The sequence below is a fragment of the Diadema antillarum genome, unplaced genomic scaffold (genome assembly GCF_040938485.1).
Source record: "Diadema antillarum isolate AM-2024a unplaced genomic scaffold, OU_Dant_1.0 seq00001870_RagTag, whole genome shotgun sequence".
Classification (NCBI taxonomy): Eukaryota; Metazoa; Echinodermata; class Echinoidea; order Diadematoida; family Diadematidae; genus Diadema; species Diadema antillarum.
The window spans coordinates 244,797-262,142 of NW_027272539.1; positions in this window are offsets into that span (position 1 = coordinate 244,797).

A 17,346-nucleotide genomic window follows, 5' to 3' on the forward strand; every position below is an offset into this window, starting at 1 on the left:
ATGTCATTCAATATCATCGTAGGACGGGCCCACTCAATATGATCTCCTCCACTGAAATGAACCATCCTAAATAGGGAAATTTCTTTGCACCCAAAAATAAAGCATCCTCAGTAAATGTTAAATAAAAAAAGAAAACATTCACGCTGGTGTCTTAGATTGTGCTTCATTATTTCGTTCGGATTTAAGAATGCATACATTCTAACATCATGTTTCGAACGAACTTTCGCCTCTTCTATCAGGTAATTGCTGAACTCAGTTTTTTGATGATATTTATCGATGTTTTTACCACTTTCTGTTTCTTTTGCTATTAGAGAAATAGAGACCATGGCAACGTTTCACCAGATCATCAGCCAGAATCTGGAATGCCCTATTTGTCTGACTCTTTTCAATCAACCTAAATCGCTAACATGTTCTCACACGTTCTGCAAAAAAAAATGTCTTCATCGGATATCTCAAACTCAGTCCGACAAGGACACTATAAATTGCCCTATATGCAGGAAAGGAACGCCCCTGCCCAGTGGAGACGTGGATAAGTTAAAAACAAACATACCCCTGAGTTCTCTCGTGGACGAAGTGAAAACCAAGAATCCAACATGCACAGTTTGTGCGACGGACGAAAAGTCGCCAGCTGTGTCCTACTGTCAGGACTGTGGGAAATATTTGTGTAAATCGTGTGAAGTCGGCCACTCTATCTGGAAACTGTTCTCCACCCACGAAGTGGTGCCCGTGACCGAGGTGTTCTCGGGAAAAGTTCTGTTTAAGAGGCGACGGAAATGCAAGAAACATCCTAGCGAGGATGAAGAGTGTTTTTGTACCGCATGTCGGGAGTACACTTGCTGTAAGTGCGGGATGTTAAGACACTCACAAGCTGGGCATCAGATCGAAGAGGCAGCTATCCACGAGGAGAAAGTGATCAAAAACATCAGTGAGTTGAAAAAAGGAGTAAAATCAAAGAAAGCGACCGTTGAAAATCATATCGAGTTCATAGAGACACAACGCAATGAAATAACAAGTATGTTTAGAAAGCTCAATGATGACATCGACAAGACGTATGAGGAATACATGCAGCTATTGTCAGAGAGAAGAGACGCCCTGAAAAGTCAAGTGAAACAATGGTCTCAAAAATTCGAGAAGAAATTACAAGTCATGGAGGAAGAGAGTCGGCAAAGAATCAGTCACATGAACGCGATGGAAGAGCTGGTAACTAATGGCATGAAGATACCGCTGGAGAGAGACGCCGTATTTACACACGACACGCTGTGCGAGAACTTGAAGAGCTTACTGGGACGAGATGATCCTGACGACCGATCACCGAGAGGTCTGGCAGAACGAGTTCAGAAGATTTCATTCCGTCGATACGAGAAGATTAATGAACTTTGTCTTGGAGAGTTGGACGGTTACACGTGGGATGTCAAAGCAGACGTAGAGCTTCCAAGCGGAAGTTGCATGGACTGCATGACTTGTGCACCAGATGGTATCAAGATGGCAGTGTGTTCATGGAAAGGTGGAATTCATCTCTACCGTCCTGATGGTGAGTTACATGAGACGGTACTGAAGGATGTCAGAATCCGTCAAACTAAATTCCTGTCTGATGGCCGAAGGGTAGTACGCGATAATATGAAAAGATGACAGTATACACTCCCGAATGGGAGAAGCTCAACGTCACGTTTGAAGATATGAGTTGCGCTGAGGGAGAGTATGGAAGTCTCACTGTGGATAGAGATGATAATATCTATGTGGCTTATAGGAAACCGAAAAAGATCCAGGTATTTACCCCACAGGGTGGCAAGGCTGTCAGGAGTATGATGTGTGATGGATATACACCTTGGCAAATATTCTCCTTTCACAACACTGGAAAACTGATCCTAAAAGACTCAGCTGTCGTATGCCTTGATGGTAAGGGGAAGAAGGAGAATGTCTTGAAGAAAGAGGGTATTTCTCCCTTCCCAGCTGTTTGTCGAGATGATTCGGTCATTGTAGCCTGGGTGAAGCACGAGGAGGGTCTCGTCAGTATTGATCGATACACTGGTGATTTGGAGCACGTACACAATCTCGTCACTGATTTTAGAATACAAAAAGGAATTTGGTGTTGGTACTATATACAAGAGTTTGTGAGTGGTGAGATAGCTTTCTGCACTACAGATAGACTTTACATATTTGGTGAGGTTTAACGTTGACTGACATGGAAGACATTTGTACTACAATACCATATTCAAAAGAAGAATATGAAGAAGAAGAAGAAGAAGAAGAATATCTTATGTCAATTCTAAGTGAATTGAATACACTTTGTAATAATTAAAGAGAATTGAATACACTTTGTAATAATTAATGTAATAAAGGGCTGCATTCATGTGTCATGCCTACTCACTAGAATATTCATACACTCTAAGGACCTTCAAGTAATAATGACGACATATTAAAGTATATGTATTGGTGATTGACCATTTCAAAAAAAAGTATAGTACAGAAAGGTCAATTACATCATTTGTATTCGATGTTTAGTCCTGTTAAGGATGCAACGTTTTCCTGTCTTTCTTTTTTGAAGGGGGGGGGGGGGGGGGGAGCTACTCAGATGAAATCCGAAACAAGAGACCGTGGGAGGTGGTGTTGGTGGTGCACAGGGGGAGGGGGGGGGGGGGGTGGTGTCTTGCTCGCCTGGGTATTGTTAGTTCGCCTTCCAGGCATTCTTCAAGACTGTTGTAAATCTCTGTGGCTTAATGTACATTCTTCCCCGAATGTTGTTACCCCGATTGGCTGCGTCTACAGAAGCCCTAATTCTTTATCTTAGAATAACTCTGCTCTCTTTTAGCCTATTCGTGATCCATGCAGTTCATGCAATCAAGTTATTTTTGCAGGTGATTTAGATTGGAGTGACATCGCTTGGGTTGATCGCACTGGTTTTCTAAATAATCCAAATGTGGATAAATCTATTTTTCTGGAGTGTTTAGAAGAATGCTTTCTTTTCCAACATGTTACTTCTTTCACTAGGGCACGAGGATCACAAGTATCCAAGTTAACTTACTTAATCTTAACCATTGATGACTGTCAAGTGCATGATTGTCCCCCATAGGTCGGAGTGACCATGCTGTGTCGGTCAGTCATGTCTGCGTTTGGACATCTGTTCATAATGAAAGTAATATTATCAAGTCAAGCAGTTTGTATGGAGAATACCTTAATACGCAGCTATTTGCAAAGACATTGAAGAGGTAGATAGGCAGTATATGCTCTGCTCAGGTGATGTCAGTGCTAATTGGGGCACTTTTAAAGAAATGTTGCATGGATTGATTGAAAAATATGTTCTCTTTAGGAAGAACGTCTTACTGATCACTGAATTGTTGACTGACTTCGACATTACTACCAAAGATATTGCAGAGAAACTTGCCAATCTCAAAGAGGGTAAAACTCAAGTTCCTGACGGTCTTCATCCTAAAGTCCTGACAGAAGTTAGGAAGGAAATTGCCATTCCTCTGCAGAGTATTTTGTCGCAGCCGCTGAAAAATTGTATAGTGCGATCTGACTTGAAGAATGCTAATATCATACCTATCCATAAGAAGGGGCGTACATCTGATGCTGCTAACTGAAGACCAGTCAGTTTTACATCATGTGTTTGTAAGATTATGTAATCCATTGTTTGTGTTCATATTATGAAGCATCTTGACAATAATGATCTCTTTAGTAGGGTTCAGTATGATTTTCGTTCCAAACGCTCGTTCTCTTTAACTCTTGGATTGCATGGAACAGTGGTCAAAAGTCCTTGACAATGGTGACAGTTTTGTTGCATTTTATCTGGACTTCTAGAGGTTTTCGATCGTGTACGCCAGATAGGAGGCTTTTCCTCAAGTTAAAACACCTCGGCATCGATGGGAATGTACGTGTTGAGCTGGACTGAGGGTTTTCTCTGCGATAGGATACAACGGGTCATTGTCCGTGGTGAGGCTTGTTCATGGAGGACAGCCCATAGTGGTGTTCCACAGGGAAGTGTTATAGGCCGGTATTGTTCCTAATATTTGTAAATTATATTTCTGAAGATGCCGACTGTAATATGAGACTGTTTGCAGACGATGTCAAATGCTGGTGGTCAATTAGTGATCCCCGTGTCACACAGTTACTGCAAGGATACCATCCGCAAATTTCAGGTCTGGTCCCGGATATGGCAAAAGTTTGATAATCATCACGGAAAATGTCATGTTATGCAACATGGTCGTGGAAATCTGCGGTGTCAATATCAGCGGCATTCAAATGATAATAATGGTTATGTTGAGGTTATTGAGACAGTCAAAGAGGAAAAGGATCTCGGGGTGCACTTTTCTCCTAACCTCTACTCTGCATGTACACAAAGTCGCTGCAATGGCGAATAAAGTACTTGATCTTATCAAAAGGACTTTAACTGTCTGACTCTATAATAGAGAAGTGTTTGTCTTACTGCATAGGGTCCTTGTTAGACCATTCTAAAAATATTGCTCTTTTGTATGGAATGAACATTCAAACAGTGACGCGAAAAAGCTTGAATCAGTTCCAGTTCAGAGGAGAGCAGTAAAGTTGGTACCAGATGTTAATCGTTGTGATATCATGAGAAACTCAAGGATTAGGGGATTCCATCCCTAGAGTATCGAAGTAAACGTTCAGATATGATTATAGTGTTCAATATTTTGCGTGAAATGGAAGACTTTGATCCAGCTGTTCTCTTTGACATCAATAATCAAGTCACACGCGGTCATAAGTTTAAGTTGTATACAGGAAGGCGTCGAACTAGTAAAAGGTTAAAATCTTTCAATTAGAGAGTAGTCAATAATTTAAGTAGCCTTTGTGCTTATGTCGGGGCAACAACGTTGAACAGCTTCAATTCTAGGCTTAACGTTCCCTGGGAGCAGAAACATAACAAATTCAATCCAGATTGCATAAAATGACCATCCCATGGATCATCATAAGGGTCTCCTCATTCTCAGGATTGAACCCTTTGCATGGCCCTCTAAAATGTTCAACTACTGGGCGTCATCGTAGGTAATTCAGGTAATCTAATAACGTAGGAATCTTGGGGGTGGGCAGCTTTGAGGGGTCACGGTGTCCATTTTGTGTTTTGCATACTCAAGAAGGAGATTAAATCTGGAAACTAGTCATCAATTTGTTTTTCTTCCGTTTGTTATGTGTAGTTTAATACTTCTTATTTCAGCAACATGTCAACGTCAATGATTTTCCAATTCAGTTGTGATGTATGATTTATGTTTATTGTTACCATGAATTCATAGATGTAAAGGTATACATGTACAGTTGTACAGACTTAGTAGTTAAAGCTTTACAGTATTTTGAATATCAAAATCTCAGTTAAATGAAAGATATTCACACTCACACACGCTTAGACACACACACACACACACACTCACTTAATTCTATGCATTGTTGTGATTGTATACAATGATAGAATTATCAACACTCTGTTTTATTACCTAGACAGGTGTTTTACATTTAACGAGTGAAAGGTCATTAGATTTAAACTCTGATGAGGTTATAATACTTTGTCGGAATACATTATAAATATCATTGAATTTATGGGTGATGTTTACGTACACTAATTACTGTGCGTCTGCATGAGAATTAATGCAAGTATACGCAAAGCGAGCTATATACCAACGGCAATCCTTAAGTGTGTACCATAAGTAATGGACCATAGTATTTGCCCAAAGTTGCATTGATTATTGTGTTGGTATATTAGCCAACTCATTCCTGTAGTTTTCTATGCTGACCACGTGATAACAACATTTCAAGTTTCGTACACTTTGGTACTAGGTGTTTCAAAAAACATTTCCCACTTTTGATCATTAATAATTCAAAAACTATTCATTCGATAAAACTATCATTGATATGAGTAATAGCTGGATAGTGTACAATTTGGTTGGAGGTAATTTGCACGTGAAAGCATAAATCAATTTCAATAAATCTAAGATTGATTTTGAAGTAAGGTTTCAGATTTTGGTCAAATTTTAACCCTCTGTACAAAAATTGAACTTCGCACGGGAAGCAATGATGTGTATGTGAGTGTGTGCTGACAATGGCCCTGAACAATGGACATGCCTGAACCACCTGTTGACTAGGCGTCAGTCTCGCGCTCCCTGGCACATGAATGCTTAATCAATAATTCATATGGATTGCCCTGGGCACTGCTAGTCTGAATTCATGCACGGTAAAATGCTTGCAAACACCACATTTCATTCCAGCTGGCAATCATTTTCAAATTTTGCTTCACATATCACTAGATTTGGGATATAAATAAGCATAAATGATCTTAAGTACCTCATTTTAATACAACTGTCTACTAATTAAATAGTATGACAAATTTTTCGCTTTTTTGATAAAAAGAGATCATTTTTGGTAAAGAGTTCAGCAGCATTTATCATTGGGGCGATTTGTTTCACAGTAGATTTATTTAAGGCTCCATATACACAAGTGTATGTATACTCTAATTGATTTTCTTTACTTACTGTCACCACGTTTACGATAGAAAAGAAGGTATTCATTGTAATTTTGTTTTTTTCAGAAGTAGGGAGAGCACTGTCACGACTCAACGACGCAGTATCGACAGGCGTTTGACTTTACACAGATACTGCCAGAGGCTGAATAAAGACTAGTTGTGATAGTGGAATTTCTCATGAATAAATAATGAAGCATTCAAACCCTGGCCATTGTTCAGGACCATTGTCAGGGTGTTAACCACACACTCCCATACACACCCATTGACCCCTGTGCAAAGTGAAATTTTGTACAGAGGGTTGAAAATAGAGCAAAGTCTGGAACCTAACTGTGAAATTAATCATGGATTTCATGAAACTTATTTATGCTTTCATATTTAAACCACTTTCAACCAAATTGTACACTATTCAGCTATCACTCATATCAATGACAGTGTTATCTGATATATAGTTTTTGAATTATTAAGAATCAAAAGTGGGAAATGTTTTTTGAAACACCTAGTAGGAAAAGTAAAATCCTTTATTCAAAATACGTCAATGCAGGACAATTTTGTCAGTCGGTTGCAATACAGGCATCCCGACGCAAACATATGATTAATAAACACGCAGTGCCCGTTTCATAGCACTTGCTGTCGGGCGGAAGCTCGGTACTCTATTATAGTGAAACACCATGTTCTTTCCAGCAGGGGTAATAGCTAATTTCTCATTGGAGTGAAACAGTGACGTGTATCAAACCCTGTAACGTCACTTGTTCAAACGGAGAAGTTTTGAAGTACCGCATCTCTGAATATATTGTGATATACCAAATAGGATGAGCGAGAAGCTGTGTATGTACTTTATATGACATGATTAAGAGTAAATCGAAGTAACCCCGATTGCCTTGGTGTGGTTATTCATAGCAAAGCATGAGAGATATTTTTTATTCATGTCATTTATAGTAAAACCTGATCGGCTTAGTCGGACTGTGATACGACTAACTTCATCCATGCAACCACTGAGTTTTCAAAGCAAAAGAAAAAGCAAAAAAAAAAAAAAAAAACCTGTAGCTCCTACTATAGCTAGCTTCAAACGTATTGATGTACATTTTTTGAAATGATGGTTGATGTTATCAAACTATTATCACACCTTATGTAGTATTATTCTGTCATTCAAAAAAGGATGGGTAGTGTTGGGGGTACAGAGCGATTACTTTATTCATTAATATACATTTTATCCTATTATTACAGTCCTGTACAACACAGTTCGTATGATGAGGAGCAACTAGGGCTCCACATTAGCGGTGACCCGAGGAGGCCAGCTGAATATTGATGTAGGTCCAACAAATTTTAAAAAAAAGTTATCCTTCGATGGCCCGATCGGGTACCAAAGATACCAAAGGAATTATTATGGTCGTTTTTATCTTGGGTCACTACATATCTCCACCAGAATTTCAGATTTAGATGTTGGTGGTCCTAACGGGTCACCAGAGAAACAGGTTAGTGTCGAAACTTTGTAAAAGGATTATTGTAATTAATCAAGACAAACGAGAACTTCTGTATACCTGTAAGTCGATTAAAAATTAAGGGTATTTTTTATGTCTTTAAAGTGCATTCGAGTTCTAGTGTTTTACTTGTTTTTGCGTAGCCGAAATTCCAATGATGCGTTACACACCTGCAATCAATCCCCTCTCATTGCAACAATGACAAATCTAATCATTTATCCACAGCGTTACATACAAACTACTTGCAGTCTTCCTCTCTCTCCCTCCCTCTCTCTCTCTCTCTCATCCATCTCTCCGCGAGAACTAAAACAGCTGAGGGTTCAGCGTAAATTTACCCAATGTATCTTTAATCAAATAAGCATGTTGTTCTATACAGCCGTTATTATGGTGAGTTTATATGCTACTCTTTGGTTCTGCATTTACAATCTGTACGTTTCTTTTTGTTATTGCTATGATTGCATGCTTGCAATCACTTTTTATTCTCGAATATTCGACTACCCTGTGTGTGTGTTTTTTTTTATATGTATTTATGATGGCAAAACTTTATTAAATCAACAATATATTTTGAGAACTTTATCACGTAACCTCGTCTATACATAGCAGCAGCTGCTGTGCCATTGGACAGAAAATTTTTACTCTTTATGTGCCATAATGTTCGCACGCCTGAGGTACCAAGGTGGCGTATTTTTTATTTTTTATTTTATTTTTTTGCTCAAACACACAATTCCATCAATATCAATCAATACATCGCCAAATGCCACATCAGTACAATGAAAGCTTCATTTGCGATTCTTTTCCTCTCATAGATCGAGCAACAAAGATTCAAAATGGATTGTTATGTTCGTTTTTCACTTTGGGCCAGTACATATCTCTTTCTTGCCACCAAAATTTAAGATTTAAAGATTTTAGAGGCCCTAACGGGTCACCAGACAAACAGGTTAGTGTGGAGACCTTGTGAAAAAAAAAATATTCTCATTAATCGAGATAAACGAGAACTTCTGTACACTTGTAAATCTGTTAGAAGTCAATGACAAAATGGTAATATTTACAGTGTAATTGCATTATAATACGTGTATTGTGTGTGCTTTGCATAACTACAGTTTCAGTGTTTCGTATATTCAAGTAATCATTCCCATCTAGTTGTAACATTGACAAATCTGATCATTATCCACCTCGTTACAAACCATTATTTGAAGTCTTTGCCCCTCCCCCCTCTCTCTCTCTTCATTATCCGATTTATCCACATTTTAATTTGATAGAATTATATAGTTTGTGATGTCTGTAAATAGCTCATTTCTCTTTTCTGAATTTGGTGTGGAACAGTGTCGAATCTCTAACTACTGAAGTCACTTGTTAGGGCGGTGAGTTGGCTCAGTCGGTAGCGGCCCGGGTTCGAACCCGAGTCTGGACTGAGCAATGTTGTGTGTAAGCATACCGTCCCCTCTAGCAAGAGGCAAAACACTCTGTCCCTCGGATAGGACATAAAATGGAGGTCCCGTGTATGACAGAGTAACAACTCATGCACGTAAAAGATCCCGCTTCATTCATTCATCGCAAAAGAGCAGGGTGTTTAACCCGGTGAAGTGGTCACACCTCACATCCAACTGGACCCCATGGAAGACTAGCTTAACGTAGCTGAATATGGGCTATCCAGCCATCTTCTCAGATGGAAAATGAACACAAAAAAAACTTGTTGAAACGGAGGTGTTTCGAAGTGCCGCATCTCTTAAAAGTGGTACACCAAATAGAGTGATGGAAAGTTGTATATAAAATATAGTGAAGTTACCTAAATGTTTGATGTAGTTATTATAGATATTATGTTTGATTAATGTCACTATTATTCATCGTATAACCTGATCAGCTTGGTAGAACTGTAAAACTGAGACGTCAACCATACTTGTCAAAGCTAAGTAAGTAAGTAAGAAAGAAAGAAAGAAAGAATTTACTATGGCTTCAAAGTTTTCAATGTATAACTTTCGAAACGTTTTGGTTATGACGGTGACTTTTATTTAACTATTATGACACACAATTTTAATAGTATTATTCTGTCATTTAGAGAAAGATGCGTAGTGTTGGTGGTGGAGAACGTTCACTCTGTTCATTCATAATCATTTTATTGATATCTTATAATACCGTTTTGTACGACACATCCTTTGCATGATGAGAATCAGCTAGGTCTCACCATTATCGGTGGCCCGCAGAAAATTGATGTCGGACCGCCAAATTTCCAAATGGTTATCCTTTGATGGCCCGATCGGTGTAATGTAGGACAATTTTTGTCAATCCGTTGCAATACAAGCATCTCAACGCAAGCATTTCAATAATTTTAATAAACACGCAGTGCATAACACTTGCTGTCGATCGGAAGCTCCGATCGGAGTTTCCAGCAGAGGTAATACGTGTAGCTCATTTCTCTTTTGAAAATTTGTAGTGAAACAGTGACGTATATCAAGCCACCTGATATCACTTCGTTGAAACGAAGGAGTTTTGAAGTGCAACGCATCTCTGAAATGTGGTATACCAAAAATGCATGAGAAACTGTATATGAACAATATTAAGAGAATTGAAGTAACGGAATGCCTTAATTTGATTTTTGGTAGCAAAGCATTACAAATAATTATGTGTGATAAAAGTCGTATTATTTATCGTTTGGTAAGACTGTAAAACCAACTCTACCGTTGTAATCACTGAGTTGTCATAGGTAAACAACAAGAAACAAAAGAAAATGTAGATGACTTCAAACTAATTAATATATATCTTTGAAAATGCTTTGGTGATGTTATCAAACTAGTATAACACATACAATATAATTGTCATTTACAGAAAGTTGCGTACTCTAAGTACTGGAAAACGTTTACTTTGTTCATTCATTTTCATTTTATTGATATCCTTTAGTACAGTCCTGTACAACACATGATAGAAGAGGGCCAGACATTAGCGGTTATAGTCCGGTGCCCGCTGATAGTTGATATCAGTCAAAGAATTTCCAACAAGATTATACATTGATGGCCAAATAGGGTATCGAAGTTTCAAAATGAATGTTTTAGTTCGTTATTACTTTGGGTATAATAAACCCATATTCATTTTTTTTTTCTTTCGGGCCACCAAAATTTCTGATTGAAAGGTTTTAATGGCACAAACTGGTCTCTAGAGAAACAGGTTTATGTTGAGCTCTGTCATAAAATTATTGCTAGTGATCAGGGCAAAACGAGAACTTCTTCATACCTATAATTTGATTAAAAAATCTTAAACATAATGATTGATATTTACAGTACATTTGCATTTTAGTGTACTGTTTTGCTTTTTTACATTCGAGACATTTCAATGTTTCGTTATAATCAATTGTCACTTATCATAACATTGAGAAATCAATCAATCAATTCAATCATAGTTTATTTCCAATCATCGAAAATCAAAAAACATAGTACAAAGTATACATGTGATGAAATATTGTTCAAACGTTTGCAAAAGATTCATGTAATATATATACGAGACAAATTTTAGAACAACATATAACATGTACAATATTTAGGAAAACACTGTATAAATACTTCGTGGGCGAGCGGAAAATAAATTCGATTATGGAAAATAGTGATCCACTAAAAAGCATAGCTTGTCGGACGTGGATCGCTAGACAAATAATGAGTAAATTATATACTATTCTATAACAATATACATGTAATTATTTTGAGATACACAGGTTGGGAAAAAATATAGAATACCAATGCTAGTGCCCGGACACTGCTCACTGAACCACGTGTACCGGGAAAATATGACAAGGACAAGTTACACGTTTGTACACACATTCGATTACCCACACGTGTACACTGTAAGACGCGAGACAGTACCGAGAGGAGAGAAGACGGTAACAATACAAGTCTACGAAGAACAAAAGACAGGAAAGGAAGAGGAGAGAAGAAAGAAGAGAAGTCTGCACACAGAACACGCCAAGTGCTGCGACATTAGGACAGGTGAAGGCTCAAGCATGAATCAAAACAATTGAAATTATCTAAGATTATAAGTAGAAAGAAATTTTTTCTGAGTTTGTATTTAAATGTAACAAATTTGGGGGAATCTTTTAAACTATCATCTAATTTATTCCAAAGTCTGGGTCCGGTTTAAAGAAATGTATTTTTGGCATGTGCGGTTCTCATTAATGGAAGACGAAATTCGTCGGATCGTCGCGTGGGATAGTTATGAACATGACTATTTCGATGAAATGAATCATGGAATATTTTAGGTAAAAAGTTACTGTTGTAATTAAACATAAACTGGCCAAGTTGAAACACATACAAATCATTTACTTTTAATATTTTATGGTCAGAAAACAAAGCATCTGTATGTTCTCGGGTATGTAAATTAAAAACAATTCTAAGCGCTTTCTTTTGCAGTAAAAGAAGTTTATCAAGTAACATCTGATATGTATTACCCCAAGCAAGAATCCCATAGTTTAAGTAAGGTAGTATCAAACTAGAATAAAGAGTTAATAATGCAGATGAAGGAAGATAATATTTTAATCTATTCATTACGCCAATGTTACGTGATATAATTTTACATATGTTATCAATATGATTCCTCCACGAAAGCTTGTTATCAACGCAAACACCAAGAAATTTAAAGGAAGAAACTTCTTCTAAAGGAGTAGTATCAAATGTTATTTTGCCTGGGAGGCTATCTAAAGAATTACTAAAAAGCATAACTTTTGTTTTTTGAATATTTAATGACAATTTATTTGCGTATATCCATTGTATAACCTTTTTCAGTTCTTCATTGACTGTTCTTATCAAAATGTTTGGGTCAGGGTGAGAAAAAAAAGGTTAGAGTCATCCGCGAATAATATGAATGATAGTTTCTCCGAGGATCTATGAAAATCATAAATATAAATAATGAATAACAATGGGCCTAATAAACTACCTTGTGGAACACCAGATGCAATTGTTTTACTTTGAGAGTCAAAGCCGTTGACATGTACAAATTGGGATCTTTCTGATAGGTAACTCGTGAACCACTCCAAGGCCTTTCCACGTATTCCATAATGAGACAGTTTGGCGAGAAGTATTCCGTGGTTAATCGTGTCGAAGGCCTTGGAGAAGTCCAAGGAGATACCTATTGTGTGTGAAAGTGTGTCGAGTGCGTGTGTGACTTTGTCAATGAGGGCAAGTAGTGCGTGTGTTGTGCTGTGATTTTCCCTGAATCCAAATTGAAAGTTTGAGAGTATGTCGCAGGTTTTAAGAAAACGTACTGTCCTGATATAAACTATTCTTTCAAGAATCTTAGAAATAGAAAATAATAAAGATATGGGTCTATAGTTATTGACATCATCCTTCTCCCCTTTCTTGTAGATAGGAATTTACTTTCGCAATTTTCATGCTATTTGGCACATGGCCAGTTGTAAGCGATGAGTTGATAATGTGTACTAAGGGATCCACTATTTGAGGAATTATGTTTTTTTATCAAATAGTTGTCAATTCCGTCATGGCCAGGACTTTTTCCTTCTTTCAAATTAGCAACAATCTTTATTATTTCTTCTTTATATGTTGGGTCAAAAAATATAGTTTTGGAGTTTGGTGTATCTAAAAAATCATTAAAAGATTTACTAGAAAGAGGAATATTTTGAGAAAGATTTTTTCCAATTGAAGAGAAAAAGTCATTGAAAATTTCCGCCATGCCAGCGGGAGTGTTGCTGGAGGCATTGCCCCACCGAATTTCAGAAATATTAGATGAATTGTTAGATGTATTCATAGCATTCTTTAATGTTTTCCATGTGTTTTTAATATCATTTTTGTATTTGCTTATCTGACTCACATAAAACATTTTCTTCTGCGTACGTAATAATTTGGTGAGTGTGTTTTTGTATGAAACATATTTTTCTTATTTTTTTTCAGTGGGATTACATCTATATTTATGACACAAATTATTTTTCCTGTTTATAGATCGTAATATAGACTGGGTTATCCACGGGAGTCTTGGAATTTGCTTATATCTATTTTTTATGTTACGCAGGGGAATATGGTTATCGATTTCGGAGGTAAGAGTAGATATGAAATAGTCATAAGACAAGTTGACATCGGTAGTGTTGTATACAGAAGACCAGTCTATTTCTTTTAAACTGTTTTGAAGACTTATAAGATTATCTGCAGTAATCTTACGACGCTTATGATAATTATTTTGTTTAATCAGTTTAATTGGTACCTGAGCAAATATAGGAAAATGGTCAGTGATGTCTGAGAGGACGATACCAGACTCAGGAAGTGGAAAAACATTACAAAAAAATGTTGTCTATGAGGGTAGCCGATTGGCTGGCGACACGGGTAGGCTTGGAGATTAATGGTAAAAACGAAGCAGACATTAATGTTTCTATAAATTCTTTTGAAGTGTTTTGGGAGTTATATTTCATGAGATCGATATCAAAATCGCCCATCAAAAATGTATCTTTATTAAGTATCATGGGATTTTGTACTAAATCCTGCAAAACAGTCAAAAAATCATTTAAATTCGAACGAGGGGGCCTGTAAATTACACCAATCATAATGTTTTTTCCATGTGGATTTATCAATTCAATAAAAAGGGATTCAAGTACATCGCTCATAACACTAATCTCCTCATGTATAATATATTTAAATTTTTTTGAGATGTACAAACCAACTCCACCACCAACTCTCTCGCTTCTATTTCTAAATACAAATTCGAATCCGGGTAAAGAAAATAAATGACTGATATTAGAGTTCAGCCATGTTTCTGTTAACCCTATGATGGAGCAAGATTTATGATCTGGGTTTTCTAAAAGTAAGCGCAGCTTATCAAAATTTTTGTTGATACTGCGTATGTTAAAGTGAGCTAACAAAAATTTTTCACCAACTGTATTCGTGATCCGATTTTTATACTGATTTTCGGTCAAATAAACACACGATGGACTCTGGACTGGATCATTTGAGTCAAAGTTATATTCAAATTCTTGTGCTGAGGTATTGTATTTATCGGATATGTAATCTTCATATACACTGGAAATAATATTTAAAATAAAATTCATCACTATTCAAAGAATTAAAAGCAAAATTTGTTGCGTTAGTCATGGGTTAAAATATAAAACATTCGGGAATTAATAGCTGGCTTCCCGTCTGGTCCTAGCTCACCAGCTACGTGGGGGTATGCAGACCTAAAAGAAGAAAGGAAGAAAGGAAATCCGATCATTCATTCATCTCGTTATATATCATTACTTCTTTGTCCCTCCCTTTTTCTTTCTCTCAACTTTCTCCAAAAAAAAACAACAAACAGAAACAATAAGGGTTCTATGTAAATTCACCCGATGTATCTTTAATCAAATAAATCAAATAAACATGTTTGCCTATTTAACTCGTAATTTAGTCAGTTCGTGTACTACTCCTTGCTTCTTCTGCCTTTTCAATTGGTATGTTTGTTGTTGTTGCTGTTGTTGTATGCTTGCACTCACTTGATACTTTACAATGTTCTACTTCCCTTTGTTTGTTTTTTATTTCTGGTGGCAAAAAATCACTAAGTCCAAAAAATACTTTGAAAATTTTGTCACGGAACCTCGTCTATAGCAGCAGCTGTAGTGCCAGTAAACAGAACGATTTAAACTCATTGACAATCCTACTTGTACTGCGTAAACCAGATATACTTGTTGTTGTTTTTGTTGTTGTTGTTGTTGGTGGTGGTTTATAACAAGAATGTTCCGTGTTCTTTGAGGCCCCTCTCAGCATAACTTCAAATTATCCAATATATCAAGTACAGAATGTCTAGCTTTAATGCGTTAAAAGGATTTCCACAATGTTTGCACGGGAGTAAGCTCTTTAATGTCGTGTATCATTTTAGAGAATGACTTTGCATTGTTTGGCTTTTCACACACAGGATCCAGTTACAATTTGATAATAATTGTTCTTTTTTTTTACATATCCATATTCTACCCTATACATATTTCCACGAAGTAATATGTTTTTTTTTCCTTTCAGCTATACGTAATGTAATCATATGACAGCAATAATCACCTTCATGTGTTTCTTGTGGGTTTTGTTGTTGTTGTTGTTGTTGTTCTAATTTTATGACTTGTTTGACAGATTTCAAGGTTCAAAATATTCTCTATTTTACAACACAGAGCCCCGTGGAAGATCACGTAATTGAACGGGCCACCATGTATTTAAATATGAGTTAATAAAGAAAAGAGAAAAGAAAAACAATTTCTGTGCATTTTTAACGCCAAACATTTCAATGTTTCACTGCGGTTGTGCATGCCAGTACAATTCCATAGTTTTTACTTAGTTTCTTTTTTTTCTTGAAAATTGTTTCCTTGCACAGGTCGCTGGGTATGTATACCTCCAGTGTAAAAAGGACATAATCTACGCCAGGTGACCTGTATTTTGCAAGCTTCTTGTTGTTCTAATTGACCTTTTTTTTCTGTATTTGATTGCCGTTTTCGTTTGATGGGTGTAAATGCATACAGTTGATGAAATATGTGAGTATGAAATATGCGTGCTGTCTGTGTGGTTGTTATGTATCAGCGTATGTCAAACAAGGGAATTAATTTGTTTACATGTTGACAGTGACTCTAACTAATAAAAATTAAAAAAAATGCTTGTTTCAACGATGTCGAAAGTTTATGGTGAAATCAACTCTTACGTCAAGTCATCAAGCTAATATATGTGAATATGTGCGAGCATGTGTGTGTGTGTGTGTGTGTGTGTGTCATCGCCTGTAACCCCTTTCCTCCTCCCTATCCTTTATCATACCGGTTCATTTTTCACACAATGTCAAGTATGTCGTCCCATCGGTAAATGCGAATTTTTGATGGAAACTAAAACAAAAGAAATGATACACAGATAAAACTGATATAATACATGTAATGATAAAAATTGGTAAAGGGCATCGATTTAGCATAATTTTAACACATCCTCGCCAGATTGTCTCACGAACTAACCTAACTGAAAGGGAGTTGTCAATCAACAAAATTAACCCCCTAAAAAATCGTACGTTTTACAGCTCAATGACGGATGTTGACCTTAACACCTACCTCCGCTCCTACAATAATTCAATTGAAGTCTTTTGCAGACGGTAACATTAGGTCTCATACGAATGTCCAATTCTATGCCAATTTACTCAATTCAAATACTAAACAAACACAAATTCACATCAAAGGTCTCAGAGCTTAGTAGGTCTTTCCCCATCTGAACTACAACAGACAAGAGGTATTATTATTATAACCCTGTCTCTTGGGCTTATGTAAAATCTCATAGAAGGCGGCAGCAACTTTAATCAGGGAGGTAATACATTCAGGGTCGACAACTAGTCAGCGCTACTTTTCCATAAACAAGAGAAAAGATTACATTATTATGGTCCAAATAAGATGGTGATACGCTTAAAGTATTATTCTTGTGTAATTCACTGAAA